The sequence below is a fragment of the Podarcis melisellensis genome, assembly GCF_964234715.1.
Source record: "Podarcis melisellensis genome assembly, chromosome: 1".
NCBI classification, from domain to species: Eukaryota; Metazoa; Chordata; class Lepidosauria; order Squamata; family Lacertidae; genus Podarcis; species Podarcis melisellensis.
In genome coordinates, this window is record NC_138528.1 from 37,720,565 (window position 1) to 37,734,220 (window position 13,656).

At 41.5% G+C, this 13,656-nt stretch overlaps 1 protein-coding gene across 1 annotated transcript in view; it reads right to left on the bottom strand.

Moving 5' to 3' along the window:
- Positions 1 to 1,100: 1,100 nt before the first annotated feature.
- Positions 1,101 to 13,656, bottom strand: part of LOC309356321 (uncharacterized protein) — a 258,701-nt gene continuing 246,145 nt past the window's right edge. The window contains exon 6 of the mRNA XM_081887753.1: positions 1,101 to 1,261. The gene's annotated coding sequence lies outside the window, so the exon portion shown is untranslated. The remainder of the gene's footprint in view (positions 1,262 to 13,656) is intronic.

Here is a 13,656-nt window from a genome sequence, read left to right on the forward strand (position 1 = left end):
TAAAATCTATATACTCTAAATGCAGCCAAGATCTGTGAGGAGCTGGTTCCACTCAGTTCACATAAGGACACATTAAGAAAGTTGCAATATGGTTCCAATCTCCCACTTCAATAAAAGAAACCACAAAGGCAGTCAAGGTTGCTATGAACCTACTCTATATACATTAAGATGGATTCTTTGACCACTAGGTCAGTTGTCATACATTTTCTAGTTTGAGTGATACAGAATTTGTAAAATATAGGCAACCTGGAAGTGATAACAGAAAATAACTGTCCATCTGCACATGTTGACTATCCATTTTGTGTTGCCAATTGTGTTGCCACCAGGTAAGAGTGGATCATACTCATCCTGGTTTGATCTTTAACTTTTTCCACTGGGGTGGGTTTACATTTGAATCTGAAAATTAATGGGTCATACTTACTGCATTGTTAGGCTTTCTGGCATCACTTCATAATGACATCTCTCCGCCACCCTCCTCACGCCCCATCTCTGTGTGAGCTGTGTATAATAAATAGATGAACACCAATTAAACGTAACACTACATTTGTCTGACAAACTGTGTGTTGGCCTACGAAAGCTCATGTGACAATTAGCTAATGTGCCACATCCCTCATTGCTGCTCAAGCTCATGGTTGTGAATTGCTACTTTAGTAAACATTAAAAGGGTGGGGTAGAGTGGAGGTAAAATCAGTGCTGGTTCCTGATTTTGGCAGAACAACCAGAAATGTACTTTCATTGGGTTTCCCTCCCTGAGTAGGCTTATCTCCTCCTCATTTAGGGTTGCCATACGTCCAGAATTTCCCAGAACACTGTAGTCGGAAGCAGTGTCTGAACAGAAACTGCTGAAATGACTGGGAAAATCCCGACATTTGGCAACCAATGTTGGAAGTCAACATTCTGGCAAACTCCCTTAAAAATAGCTCAACAACATTGGACCCCCAAAAAGCTAGAAAACAGAAGAAGAAGAAGAAGAAGAAGAAGAAGAAGAAGAAGAAGAAGAAGAAGAAGGGCTCAACATTTTTCACTTTTTGAAATATGATAACCCTACCTCATTGCCACTGTTGCCTCTCCCTCCAGCCCCATTTCCTGTTGTTGTTTAGTCGTTTAGTCGTGTCCGACTCTTCGTGACCCCATGGACCAGAGCATGCCAGGCACTCCTGTCTTCCACTGCCTCCCGCAGTTTGGTCAAACTCATGCTGGTAGCTTCGAGAACACTGTCCAACCATCTCATCCTCTGTCGTCCCCTTCTCCTTGTGCCCTCCTCCTCCTCCTCCTCCATTTCCTACCTCCCCTCAAAGAATGAGGCCAAGGTGTGTTTCACCTCCTTGCTCTCTCCTGGCTTACTTGGAGAAGGCCAGTGTGAACTAGCAGCAACAGCAAAGAGGAGAAACATCAGGGCCAGCAGACTGGATCCACAGCTGCACTCAAAATTTATGAATGGATAAATCTGAGGAGGCCATTTTTTCCAAATTTTCTCCAGGGGAATACTACAATTGTCCAACAGTTTAGCAGGAGCTTGAAAAACATTTTCAAAAAATTGTCAGCTAATGACTGTCTGCACATTTTGGGCTCAGCCTTAAAATAATCTAAGAATATTTATTGCCTAGGAATAGATTTCCATTCATTAAAGGGTCAACAGATAAAGCATTGGCATTGTCAATATTTCAGAAGTAAATGGTTGATATGTGAATTCACACAGATATTCCTGCAGTGAGAAATGAAATTGGTATCTGGAAAATTTAAATCAAAATGATTTAAACAATACTTTGCATGTGAAAGAGGGTATTAAATATTTGAAGCTTAAAGCAGCACGGCCTGTGGAAAAAATATTGATAAAATCTTTTTTTTTTTTAATGCTTCCAGCTATTTAGCGTGGAAAAACCAGAAGGTTTCATCCATTATGTGCTAAATTTAAAAAGCATAGCCAAGCAACAAATATAATTCTCAATTAATATTTAATCATCAGGGCCGCTGGTGCAGTATCAGAACAAGAAAATACATGAGTTTATTTGGCAAATTGCTTGTTTAATTGGCTCTAGAGATTATTTTTCTCTCTAATCACAGCGTATAGGTCTTTACATGCATGGAACAGAATAGAAAAGGCAGCCACTGAATTGTGCTGCCTTGGTTAGCTTTGCAAACATACTGCTCAATTCAGTGACAGACTAGAAAAAGAATATAATAGATATTTAGGGAATACTGCAGGTCACGACTATAATTTTCTGGGCCCACTACAAAATACTTATTTTTTACTTTTAAAACTCTTCAGGGCTTGGGGCCATAGGTATGTTAATTATGAGCCTCCTAATCTGATATGCCTTCAAAATCTACACCAAAAAAATTTGCTCTGTGCCCTAAACTTAAAGTTTTGTGCTGCCACTCAGAAGCGTAGACTGACAGGTTTCCTAGTTAAGAGCCCCTCCACAACCCCAAAATTTTTTATATTCCTTCCAAATCAGGGAAGCTCAAAGCTGTGTGCTAGTTTTGTGGTGTTTTCTGCCATGCCTTGAACATCACAGGCAGAGGGAGCCCTAGCGACCACCTCAAATTTAATGCTTTTGTATCTACCAAAAAACAACGCCAAAGTTTTGGGCTGTTTTGTGCCACAAATCCAGAATGTTAGGTTGGCACTCCAAATGTGTAATTGGGGTGGGGTGGGCTCCTAGTGAAGACTCCAAACCAACATAATAATATATCTTCTAAATGTATGTCTTTTTTTTTTTATAAAAAAAAGCTTTTTAGGTTTAAACATTGCACTAATGTATTTTAGCATTTCAGAAATTGACTTCCTTCTCCCTCTTTCTGCGGTTCCTTAAATTTGTTTTTAATATCTTCTGTATATCCAAATTAACTTAATTTGCTCATTTATATATACTCTTATAAAACTGCAGGTTATTACAATATAGCTATTGTATATATTGCTACACATGCTGTAAATTTTATCTCTTTCTTGCAGTGTTTCCCATTCTTCTATCTGAATATTGTGTCCTGTAAAATTAGCAAAAATGTATAAATCCAAAAAAAGTAAGTGTTGGAAATGTGCTGGAAATGTATAACAACAGAAGGAACGTTTTTTCATATGGGGTGGGATTGCAAAATTGTTAAGAAATATTGGGAAATGATTTACAATGAAGTGAAGAAGTTGTTTAAAATAACTTTTGTTAAAAAAAACCAGACAGGAATGGATTTACCAAGATCACAAAAGAATTTGTTTATATATGCAACTACGGCTGCATGAACATTATTAGCATAACATTGGAAAGAAGAATGTGTCCCAGCTAAAGAAGATTGGCAAGTAAAACTAACAGAATATGCTGAAATGGCAAAATTGACAATGAAATTAAGAGGAAGAGTCGACAACGAATTTAAGGAAGAATGGAAGGACTTTATTGCATATATACAGAAGCAACGTACACAGGTCAATACATTGGCAGGGTTTTAAGACTACTTGTAATTTTATTATCTCCTGCCAACCTAGCAGTTCGAAAACACGTCAAGTGCAAGTAGATAAATAGGTACCACTCCAGCGGGAAAGTAAACGGCGTTTCCGTGCGCTGCTCTGGTTCGCCAGAAGTGGCTTAGTCATGCTGGCCACATGACCCGGAAGCTGTACGCCGGCTCCTCGGCCAATAAAGCAAGATGAGCGACGCAACCCCAGAGTTGGTCACAACTGGACCTAATGGTTAGGGGTCCGTTTACCTTTACCTTTAATTTTATTATGAATGGACAGTAAGTAATTTAAATGGTTAAAACTTTATAATGGACATGTAGCACATTGATATACACTGGAACCAAGGAAGCGATAGGGGAAGTCAATCTGTTTTGCTTTGTTTTTGCTTTTATTACTGTTGTTTGCTTTATTTTTGTTATTGTTGGAAAATGAATAAAATGTTATGGGGGGAAAATAAGTGGGATCAAGGCTGTGGAATGCCTTCAGCGGACAGGCTTGCATGATGCCATTCTTAATATCATTTCAACATGTATTGCCCATCTATTTTGTCTCTGTTTTATGCAGTTTCTATATTTTATTAAAGTGAGAGCTGGACCGTAAAGAAGGCTGATTGCTGAAGAATTGATGCTTTTGAATTATGGTGCTGGAGGAGACTCCTGAGAGTCCCATGGACTGCAAGAAGATCAAACCTATCCATTCTGAAGGAAATCAGCCCTGAGTGCTCACTGGAAGGACAGATCTGGAAGCTGAGACTCCAATACTTTGGCCACCTCATAGGAAGAGAATACTCCCTGGAAAAGACCCTGATGTTGAGAAAGATGGAGGGCACAAGGAGAAGGGGACGACAGAGGACGAGATGGTTGGACAGTGTTCTTGAAGCTACTAACATGAGTTTGACCAAACTGCAGGAGGCAGTGGAATACAAGAGTGCCTGGCGTGCTCTAGTCCATGGGGTCACGAAGAGTCGGACATGACTAAATGACTAAACAACAACAAATATTTTATTATCGTTTGTAATTTACTTATTCCCCCCCCCAAAAAAAAATGTTCTTAAATATTGGGAATGGATAAAGGGAAGCATGGCATTTTTGTGCCTTCTTTTGTCAGCAGCTTTATGAACCTCTGTGATTAAGTATTTGCATGGGAATGAGTGTTGGGGGGAAAGAGAATGTGTCGCTTTTGCTACAGCAAGCAAGCTGATAATCCCTCACCTTGACCCAAGAACACACAGCTGACGAGTCAGGATGGAATGGGGCAAGGGATGCATTTCCAGATGTATATGTGAATCCATTTACAAGGTTTGCCTTCTATCTATGCATTTTCAAGCTGTTTCTGGGCTCTCTCCACTTCGGTCAGTAATTTGGCTTCAGATCTGTTTTGTATAAAATGAAACTTTGTGTTGTCCTATTCATTATAATGGAGTTGGGATTCCTACAGAAAAGCAACATGGCATTGGGAAGGGGGGTTGTTAAGTGCAACTGAGGGGCCTTCCTTGCCTACAGTCACATTCTGATAGAGCCAAATCCAACTGGAAATAATGCGACACCAACACGTACACTAGATGATCTCTGACTGGCTGGCACCACATAGTGAAAGAGCTTCTTCTGTTAAGTGCACAGCAGCTGACCTGGGGAACAGTGAAGCAGCACCAAAAATAGGCAAAATAGTAGAAAGTGAGCATTTAATGGACTGTTCCATTTTTCCACAAGATTTCCCCTGGCCATCTTCACATCTAATATCATATAAATTCAATGTGTCACTAAATGAAGCATGGGGGGGGGAATCCTTATGAAACCTCTCTACTCTGAATCAAAGCCCTGTGGCAGACTTTGAGACACCAGCTGTTATCACACTACACATCACAGATTCTTTTGGGTTCTTCCCTTTTTAGAATTTCTCTTTACAAATTTCCTTCTTTTTCAGATTGTGTTTTTCCCTCAATATCAAAGCAGACCACATGGTGATAAGAATTTAGTATCTACAGATAGACAGGAAATTAAGGATAAAGTTATGGAGAGACTGCAGCACAGGTTTGGGCCAGTTTTTTGTGCACTGATGATGAGAGATGATATGATTTATTTTTGATATAATCTGACATTTTTATGAATAGCTGATTCTAAAAGAAGCCAACTTTCTTTTTCTTTTTTTTTAACAGATCCTGCAACATTTGTCTAGCCCATTTTATGTTGCCCTTCACCCCATCTCCACCTTCCAACCACACACACACACACACACACACACACACACACAATTGCTCCTGTAGAATCAGTGTGATTCCAGCTCATCATACAAACATCTCAGATCACAATACAGTACTACTCTCCATATTATATTGATAATTGAGCGAGAATTATGATGACTTTGTTGCTTAAAAAAAGTAGGATTAACCCAATGCCCTGTTGTATTTCACAGCAAAGCGAAATGAGGCTCATGTGCAAAGTTGCAGGGCAAATGCTAGCCTGAAGAGCATTGAGAGAAAATACAGAATTGCATTTTCATAATGCTCCAGAGCATGTCATTGGAACAAATGCAATCAGTATTTTTACAATCATATAGGATGCCCAAATATTGTTCCCCCCCCCCCCGCCTTAATGTGTACTGATTCATTAAAGATGAGAGTAACAGAACTGGGAAAGCCCTGCTGTGTGTCTCTGGGCAGGTACTAGCCTGCCATTCTGTTGCTTTTGCAGAAGCCTCCCATCTGACCACAGTGAAAGGAAAACTCCCTGAAGTCAGCTGCTGTTTCGTTCCAGAAGTGTTTACTCTCACTTGTTGGTTTCACTTCCCTTTGAACCTTAATCAGCTGCCCATTGCCAGATCCATTGGAGTTCTGTTCACTGATTTAGGTTTAATTAGGATGAGGCTTCACCAGAGAGGGCTTTAGTTTGAGCAGGGAAAACCAGTAAACCAGCCAATGCTACTGTCAGTTCCTGCAGCCCCTGTTAGCTCTGCTGGCTCAGCTCTCCCTTGCCTCCTGCAGGGACCCCGAATCACAAGAGCAGGTGCCAGCAAAAATCACGACGCAGGGAAAATTATGAAACCAGCCAATGCCTCTACATAGCTCCATCCTTATTTCAGACATCGTGATATATCAGTATATTGCGATGTTTAGCTGGTGATATATCACGATGTTGAAAACCAGATGTCAGCCAGCCCTAGTCTTGATGAGAAACATCCTGCCATTTGCCTGTCACCAGACATTTGTCTGCATTGGACACCGTTCTCCATGAAGCTGCTAATAGGGGATGCAGGCACCACAGCATACAGAACAAAAGCTTCATGGGGCTGAAAGCAAGACAACCGAGTACAGCAATTCTGGCTCTGTGGCTATGACTGTGTCAAACTGTGTGGTTTTAAGGATTCATTGTCTTCTTTAGGGTGTTTTAATGACAGATTAATGACTGTTTGTCAATAGCCGCAGAATAGTGCTAATTATGTGGGAGAACAGGATGAAAGAGGGGTTTAGGGGTCATTCTGGAGCACATATTGAACTGAGTGGAACATGAGAGAAAAAGTGGCCACAAAAGCAAATTGAACACTGAAGTTAGCAGGGGGGAAGAAAAGATCAACATACGGAGTATACTAGACAGCGGCTGAGCAAATTGGAAAGAAGAAACCAATGCTGCAGGATGTATGCTATCAGCCTGGAATTGGGACCTCATGAAATCTGGATTCATAGGTGTTGCCTGCTTCTGGTTGGTTGAGTGAGAACATCACCCTCCTTCCTAGCCGGTCTGTGATGAAGAGGATGGACTTTTCCAACCCTGGTTCCATGAGCATCCTCCAGCAGGTCCATAGAATTTTACAACCTCCCACCACAGGTGCCTCACTCCCCCCTCTTGCAGCAACCAGTCACCACCACCCCTTCAAAGCAATGGAGCATCCACAAATAACACACACCCTACAAATAACACATACCCTACTTATTACCAGTTTTTATGAGGGCAAGAAGAGGATGTTGTGGTTTCAATTGACTGCGCCTGCCTGAAGTGGAACACACAGTCCAAGGAAAGTTTTGAAACTCTTTATTCTGTTAATTGCATAAACTGCCCCCCCCCCCGACATGGCATTCACAATGTTCTATGTCGGCTTTCAACTATGCTGGTAGATCATTCACACTGCCAAGTGTTACTGAAGCTGTCAATCTTACAGTCCCCCAACACAATGTGTGTGAACGTACATTGCCAAAGTGTTGACAGCATGTCTATAGTTTTGACAGCATGTTCAAAGTATTGAATATTTCCCCCTATTCCTTGCATAAGAGTACCATCCTTTTCAAAGACCATGTCTTCAGTTGCATTCCACTTGATTCTTAACCAGTGGGCAAGGACCATGGCCTGTAATTTCCAGGGTCATAAGTCACAGTGTAGTCAAATAACTGGAAGTAAGAAAGCCACAATTCCTCTCCTTCCTCAATTGTGGGTAAAAGTACATTTTCGTAGTTTATTTTTAAGACCTGCATTCTCTGCTTCTTTGAATCATGTTTCTACAATGAAAGTACTCAATGTGACCTATGCCTCAACAGCAAAACCAATATAAAAATGATAATAGACACATAAAAGCAATTCTATTTTAAGACAAGACTGGTCAACAGCTTACAAAAACCTTACTGAAATCAAGATATATGAATCGTTATTGATTCCATTTTCTATTTGTTCCACAATTTTCTTGGTACTTCATCCTATTCATACTCCCTAGACGTGGGTAGCACTGTGGTCTAAACCACTGAGCCTCTTGAGCTTGCCAATTGGAAGGTTGGTGGTTCGAATCCAACCGATAGGGTGAGCTCCCGTTGCTGTGTCCCAGCTCCTGCCAACCTAGTAGTTTGAAAGCATCCCCTCTCTCGGGTGGTCTGGAACCCCAGCAAGGTGAATGTGTGGGACTCTACCTATCTGACGTTGACCAAAGGGTAACGGCGGGGGTAGCCGAGTTTTTGGTAGCAGTCCTCCAAGGAGCAGGTTAACAAAGAAAACCATTGACTCTATATGTATATATATATATGTGTATGTAGCCAACTGCTGCCCTTTTATATATATTTCAAGGCCTTTATATGTTATTTTCTCTTTTATGGTTTTATTCGCATAATGCCTAATAAAGGTTTGATAAGTAAGTAAGCATGCCAGTGCAAGTAGATAAATAGGTACCTCTGCGGCAGGAAGGTAAATGGCGTTTCATGCACTCTGACTTCCTTCATGGTGTTCCATTGCGCCAGAAGCAGTTTAGTCATGCTGGCCACATAACCCGGAAAGCTGTCTGTGGACAAACGCCAGCTCCCTCAGCCTGAAAGTGAGATGAGTGCTGCATCACATAGTCACCTTTGATTGGACTTACTCATCCAGGGGTCCTTTACCTTTTCCTTACACTTACTCCCTTGATCAAAAACTTAGGCAAAATAGTTGACCCATTCCACTAGCAATTCATTTGTTGGATGATTACATGAATCATTTCTGCACAAAGATATTCTGACTGTCAGCTGAGCTCTCAGTCAAACTGAGAAGCAGTGACTGTGGCAGAAAAAATAACTCAATCCAATTCAATCCCTTTAGTCAAGAATGTTATAAAATATGGTACCAGCAAATGCATCCCTTGCTGCGAAAAGCTCTCTCTTTTTTCCTTGTTACTTTAACTTGCTTTTCCAGTAGCTTTTACATTTTATAAAAGGCCATTATTCCAATTTGATCTATAGGGGAATTGAAGTGTGCAAAAATAAGCCTATGGTCTAAGCCAGAACATTTGTGAGCTAATCTTTCCTTTTACAGCCGGGAAGAGAGCCTGTTGTGTACTATGAGAAAATTTACCTGGGTAAACACCCCGAAATGTGCCTATCATTTAATGTTTGCTTCAACATTGCTCCAATCTAAGAAGCTACTAAACGAGAAGTAATTAATCTCCTCTTAGAGTTGGCACAGAGTCGTGCATGATTCTTAGTGAGGGAGACTAAGGAGATTTTCAGTCCCACTCAGTGATCATAAAGATCCCCAAGTCAGGTACCCTCAGGGTATTTCCTCTGAAACTAGTTCTCATATGATACACTAAAAAGGATTTCCTAGATGAGGTCACTGTGTAAAATTAAAGAGTCTAGAGTTGCAAAGTACATCACTTCAAATAGATGTTTGTTTGTTTGTTTGTTTGTCTGTCTGTCTGTCTGTCTGTCTGTCTGTCTGTCTGTTTGTTTCTTGCATTTAAAACTCTGAGCCCGGCTTCGGCTGGGGAGGGCAGGATATAAATAAATATTATTATTATTATTATTATTATTATTATTATTATTATTATTATTCTGCCTTCCTCCTGAAGGAGCTCAGGGCAGCAAACGCAGACAAGATAGAACAATTAAAACATCTAAAAACAATTCCAATACAGATGCAAACTGGGCTGCTAGCATATAAGAAGGGCAAATGTTGATTTTATGTATATTTTGACAATTTCATCACTGTTTTTAATGTCTGTTTTTTTTGCAATTGCTAATGAATATTTTATACTATTTTCAACAAACTGCTTTAAGATATTTTTATTAAAACAAAGTTATATATAAATCTCTCTTAACATAAATTAAATTAGATATAAAGGGTAAATGTGTTGTTGCCAAGGACGGCCACTTCACAGAGGGGAGATTATGAACATATCTTGTGTTCTGCTTGTGGGCTTCCTGTAGACATCTGGTTGGACACTATGAGAAGAGGATGCTGGACTTGTTAGACCTTTCTTCTGATCCAGAAGAAGAAGAAGAGGAAGAAGAGTTTGGATTTGATATCCTGCTTTATCACTACCCTAAGGAGTCTCAAAGTAGCTAACAATCTCCTTTCCCTTCCTCCCCACAACAAACACTCTGTGAGGTGAGTGGGGCTGAGAGACTTCAAAGAAGTGTGATTAGCCCAAGGTCACCCAGCAGCTGCATGTGGAGGAGCAGAGACGCGAATCTGATTCCCCAGATTACGAATCTTCCGCTCTTAACCACTACACTGGCTAGCACCACCCCAAGTGAATTCCATCACACCAAAAGAACAATTGATACTTACAGGGAAGCATGCACTTCCTAGGCCCTAAAGGTAAAGGTAACAGACCCCTGACAGTTATGTCCAGTTATGAACGACTCTGGGGTTGTGGCACTCATCTCGCTTTACTGGCTGAGGGAGCTGATGTTTGTCCGCAGACAGCTTCCAGGTCATATGGCCAACATGACTAAGCCGCTTCTGGCGAAACCAGAGCAGTGCATGGAAATGCCCTCCGGTTCCCTCTGGAGCGGTGCCTATTTATCTACTTGCACTTTGATGTGCTTCCGAACTGCTAGGTTGGCAGGAGCTGGGACCGAGCAACGAGAGCTCACCCCCATTGCGGGGATTCGAACCACCGACCTTCCAATCAGCAAGCCCTAGGCTCAGTGGTTTAGACCACAGCGCCACCCGCGTCCCTCCTAGGCCCTACAACACGGCTTATTGGATTTGGGTTTATTACAGCATTTGGAAACATAAGAACAAAAGGGCTCTTCAGCAACAAGATGAAGCCAAAGCATCTTACAAATGGGCCAGCAGAGATGGAACTAGGACAAGTGGTTTCAGTATGGCGTAGCCTCCACTGCCACCAGATGGAGGAATCATGGCCCAGGAAAGATGGCATTTCAAGGCATTCCAAGAACATACCATGCCATAGCAGCTATAATGCATTTTTGCTCATGGGTGGGGAATAACAAGTCTTCAGTTTCTCAACTTTGCTTTGTGGATCAGATCCATGTGAAATGGCTTTCCAAAATTGACATGTTAGGAGACCAGCTTATCCTGCCGATCACTTTGCAAGCAGCAAAGCTCAGCATTCCAGATATTATCATTACACAGCTGTGTGTGAGAATGACCTTCTTCTTAAAAAAAAAAGAAAGAAAGGTTTGACATCATTTGGTGGTATGAAAGGATCTGAAACTGTGCCAGAAGCAGTGCCTCCATGTTTAGCTGTGGGTATCATTGGAGATGTGGCAGAGCACTAAGGTCCTAGAGTAGGTCAAACTTGCTAGGAGAAAGAAAATGGACAAAGCAATATGGGACCTTGCATTCACAGCAAATGATGGCATTATCAGAATCCTGGGATTTCACACTCATAAGCTTTATTGTGATGAGGGGGTCCTCTTGTTAAAGGAATACAGCAACATTTGGGTGGATTACTAGAGCACGTGGGACCTCCTGTTAACGGGTTATGGCAGGTGAGTTGGGCTTCTGATCTCCCATGCTGCTTCTACTTCAAACAAGGACTTGGTCTAAAGGGATAACCAGTTTTAGGTACCCATAATCTGTCCCTAGGAATTCTACATAAAGTACAGTGGTACCTTGGGTTAAGAACTTAACTCGTTCTGGAGGTCCGTTCTTAACCTGAAACTGTTCTTAACCTGAGGTACCACTTTACCTAATGGGGCCTCCCGCTGCCTCTCCTTCGCTGGAGGCATTGACGTTGTCCCAACCAAAGAAGAATGGCAACTTAAGCTGACAGAATATGCACAACTTGCAGACCTTACATATAGAATAAGAGAACAAGAAGAATACACATTTAAAGAAAACGTTTATTGAATATATGGAAAATAATTGTGTACAGCTGAAAACACTGGCAGCATTAAGATAAATTCAACAGTATAAATAAGCTAATGGGGCCTCCCGCTGCTGCAGCGCCTCCGCTGCGTGATTTCTGTTCTCATCCTGAAGCAAAGTTCTTAACCCGAAGTACTATTTCTGGGTTAGCGGAGTCTGTAACCTGAAGTGTCTATAACCTGAAGCGTCTGTATCCCGAGATACCACTGTACTGAATACCCTAAGCAAGACAGAAGTTAGAGTAGGTTTCAGAAGCCACATTCCGGGAACCACTCTTCCTCTTGGACTCCCTCAGTAGATGGGTGTCACAGAGCGAGCTGGTCAGTAAATCATACAGTTCAAAGTTGAAGTTAAGTTTATTAGCCAAAACACAATCTTCACAGACTTAGCTGAGCATCCAGCCAAATGCCCTGTAGGTCTTACTACGCTGAGACAAAAGTTCCCCACCTTCCAACAACTGTCTATGTCTCCTGCTCTCTAGGGCTTATTCCAAGAATTGGAGACTGTACCTGCTTGCAAACTGCCTTTGCTCTGCCTGTTTCACGCCTTTTCTGGTTCCAGGAAACAGTGGGGAGGGGAGCTTGTCACAGCAGGAGGGGAAGACACCCATGACTCTTCACCAGCCTGACTCATCTCTTCCTCTTAGTCTCCCTCCTCTGCTGGAATTCTCTCTACACAGACTCTACCTGCTCACTAAACCCTGTCATCTCTTCAGCTTCCGACACCTCCTGTTCCCAGTCTTCTTCCTCTGGCCACTCATCATCTTCCCACCACCACTCCCTAGGCTCTGAGCATTCTTCCCTTGGTGGTTCCCCAGTTCGTTCCTCCCACCATTCCTCTGTGTCCAACCAGTCTATGACAGTAGCTTGGGATTTTAATGTCTGAGAATGTTGTCCTTGGTCACGTACCTGCTTGGCATGCACAATATCCCAGGTTCAATCCCTGACATCTCCAGGTAGGGCTGGGAATGCTCCTGCCTGAAACCAAGAGCTGCTGCTAGTCAGAATAGGCAGTATTACACTAGATGGGCCCAATAGTCTGACTCAGCTTCCTATATTCCTCAACCATTCAATATTAGTTTTTAGTATTGGTTTGCTTTTGTGTTTAATACTGTATATCTGTTTGTTGTAAGTGTGGCTCTCTTATTTCTCTGTGTGTATCTCCATTTAATTTCGGCATTCTGTCCTCCATTATTGCTGAGATTTTCCTCTCTTACGCTCTCATTGCATTACTTAACTTTAAACTTTGCTTAAGATTAAATTTGGCCTCTATATTTCCAGATTGCCGTCTAATTTTCAGAAAAACAGAACTAAGTAAACCCCCATTTGTCCTCCTCTCAGTGGACTGCAAGATATAATCAAACTGTCTAATAACTCCTTGCCATAAATGAATTCAACGATTAAGCAAATTATGAACTTTAAAGGTACAATTTGCAGATTAATGGCAATTCATCTCTTTTCCACAACACTTCTGTAAAGTCCTCTTCCTAGGTTATAAAATGTTATACTGAATGTGCAGCTATTTTATGTACATTATTTTATGTTCATTTATTTTCTGCACAATTTATATTTTATGCTCCTTTTTTTTACCCCATCTGCATCCCTCTCCCCAACTGGAGTGTGGGGTTGCCTTATGTGC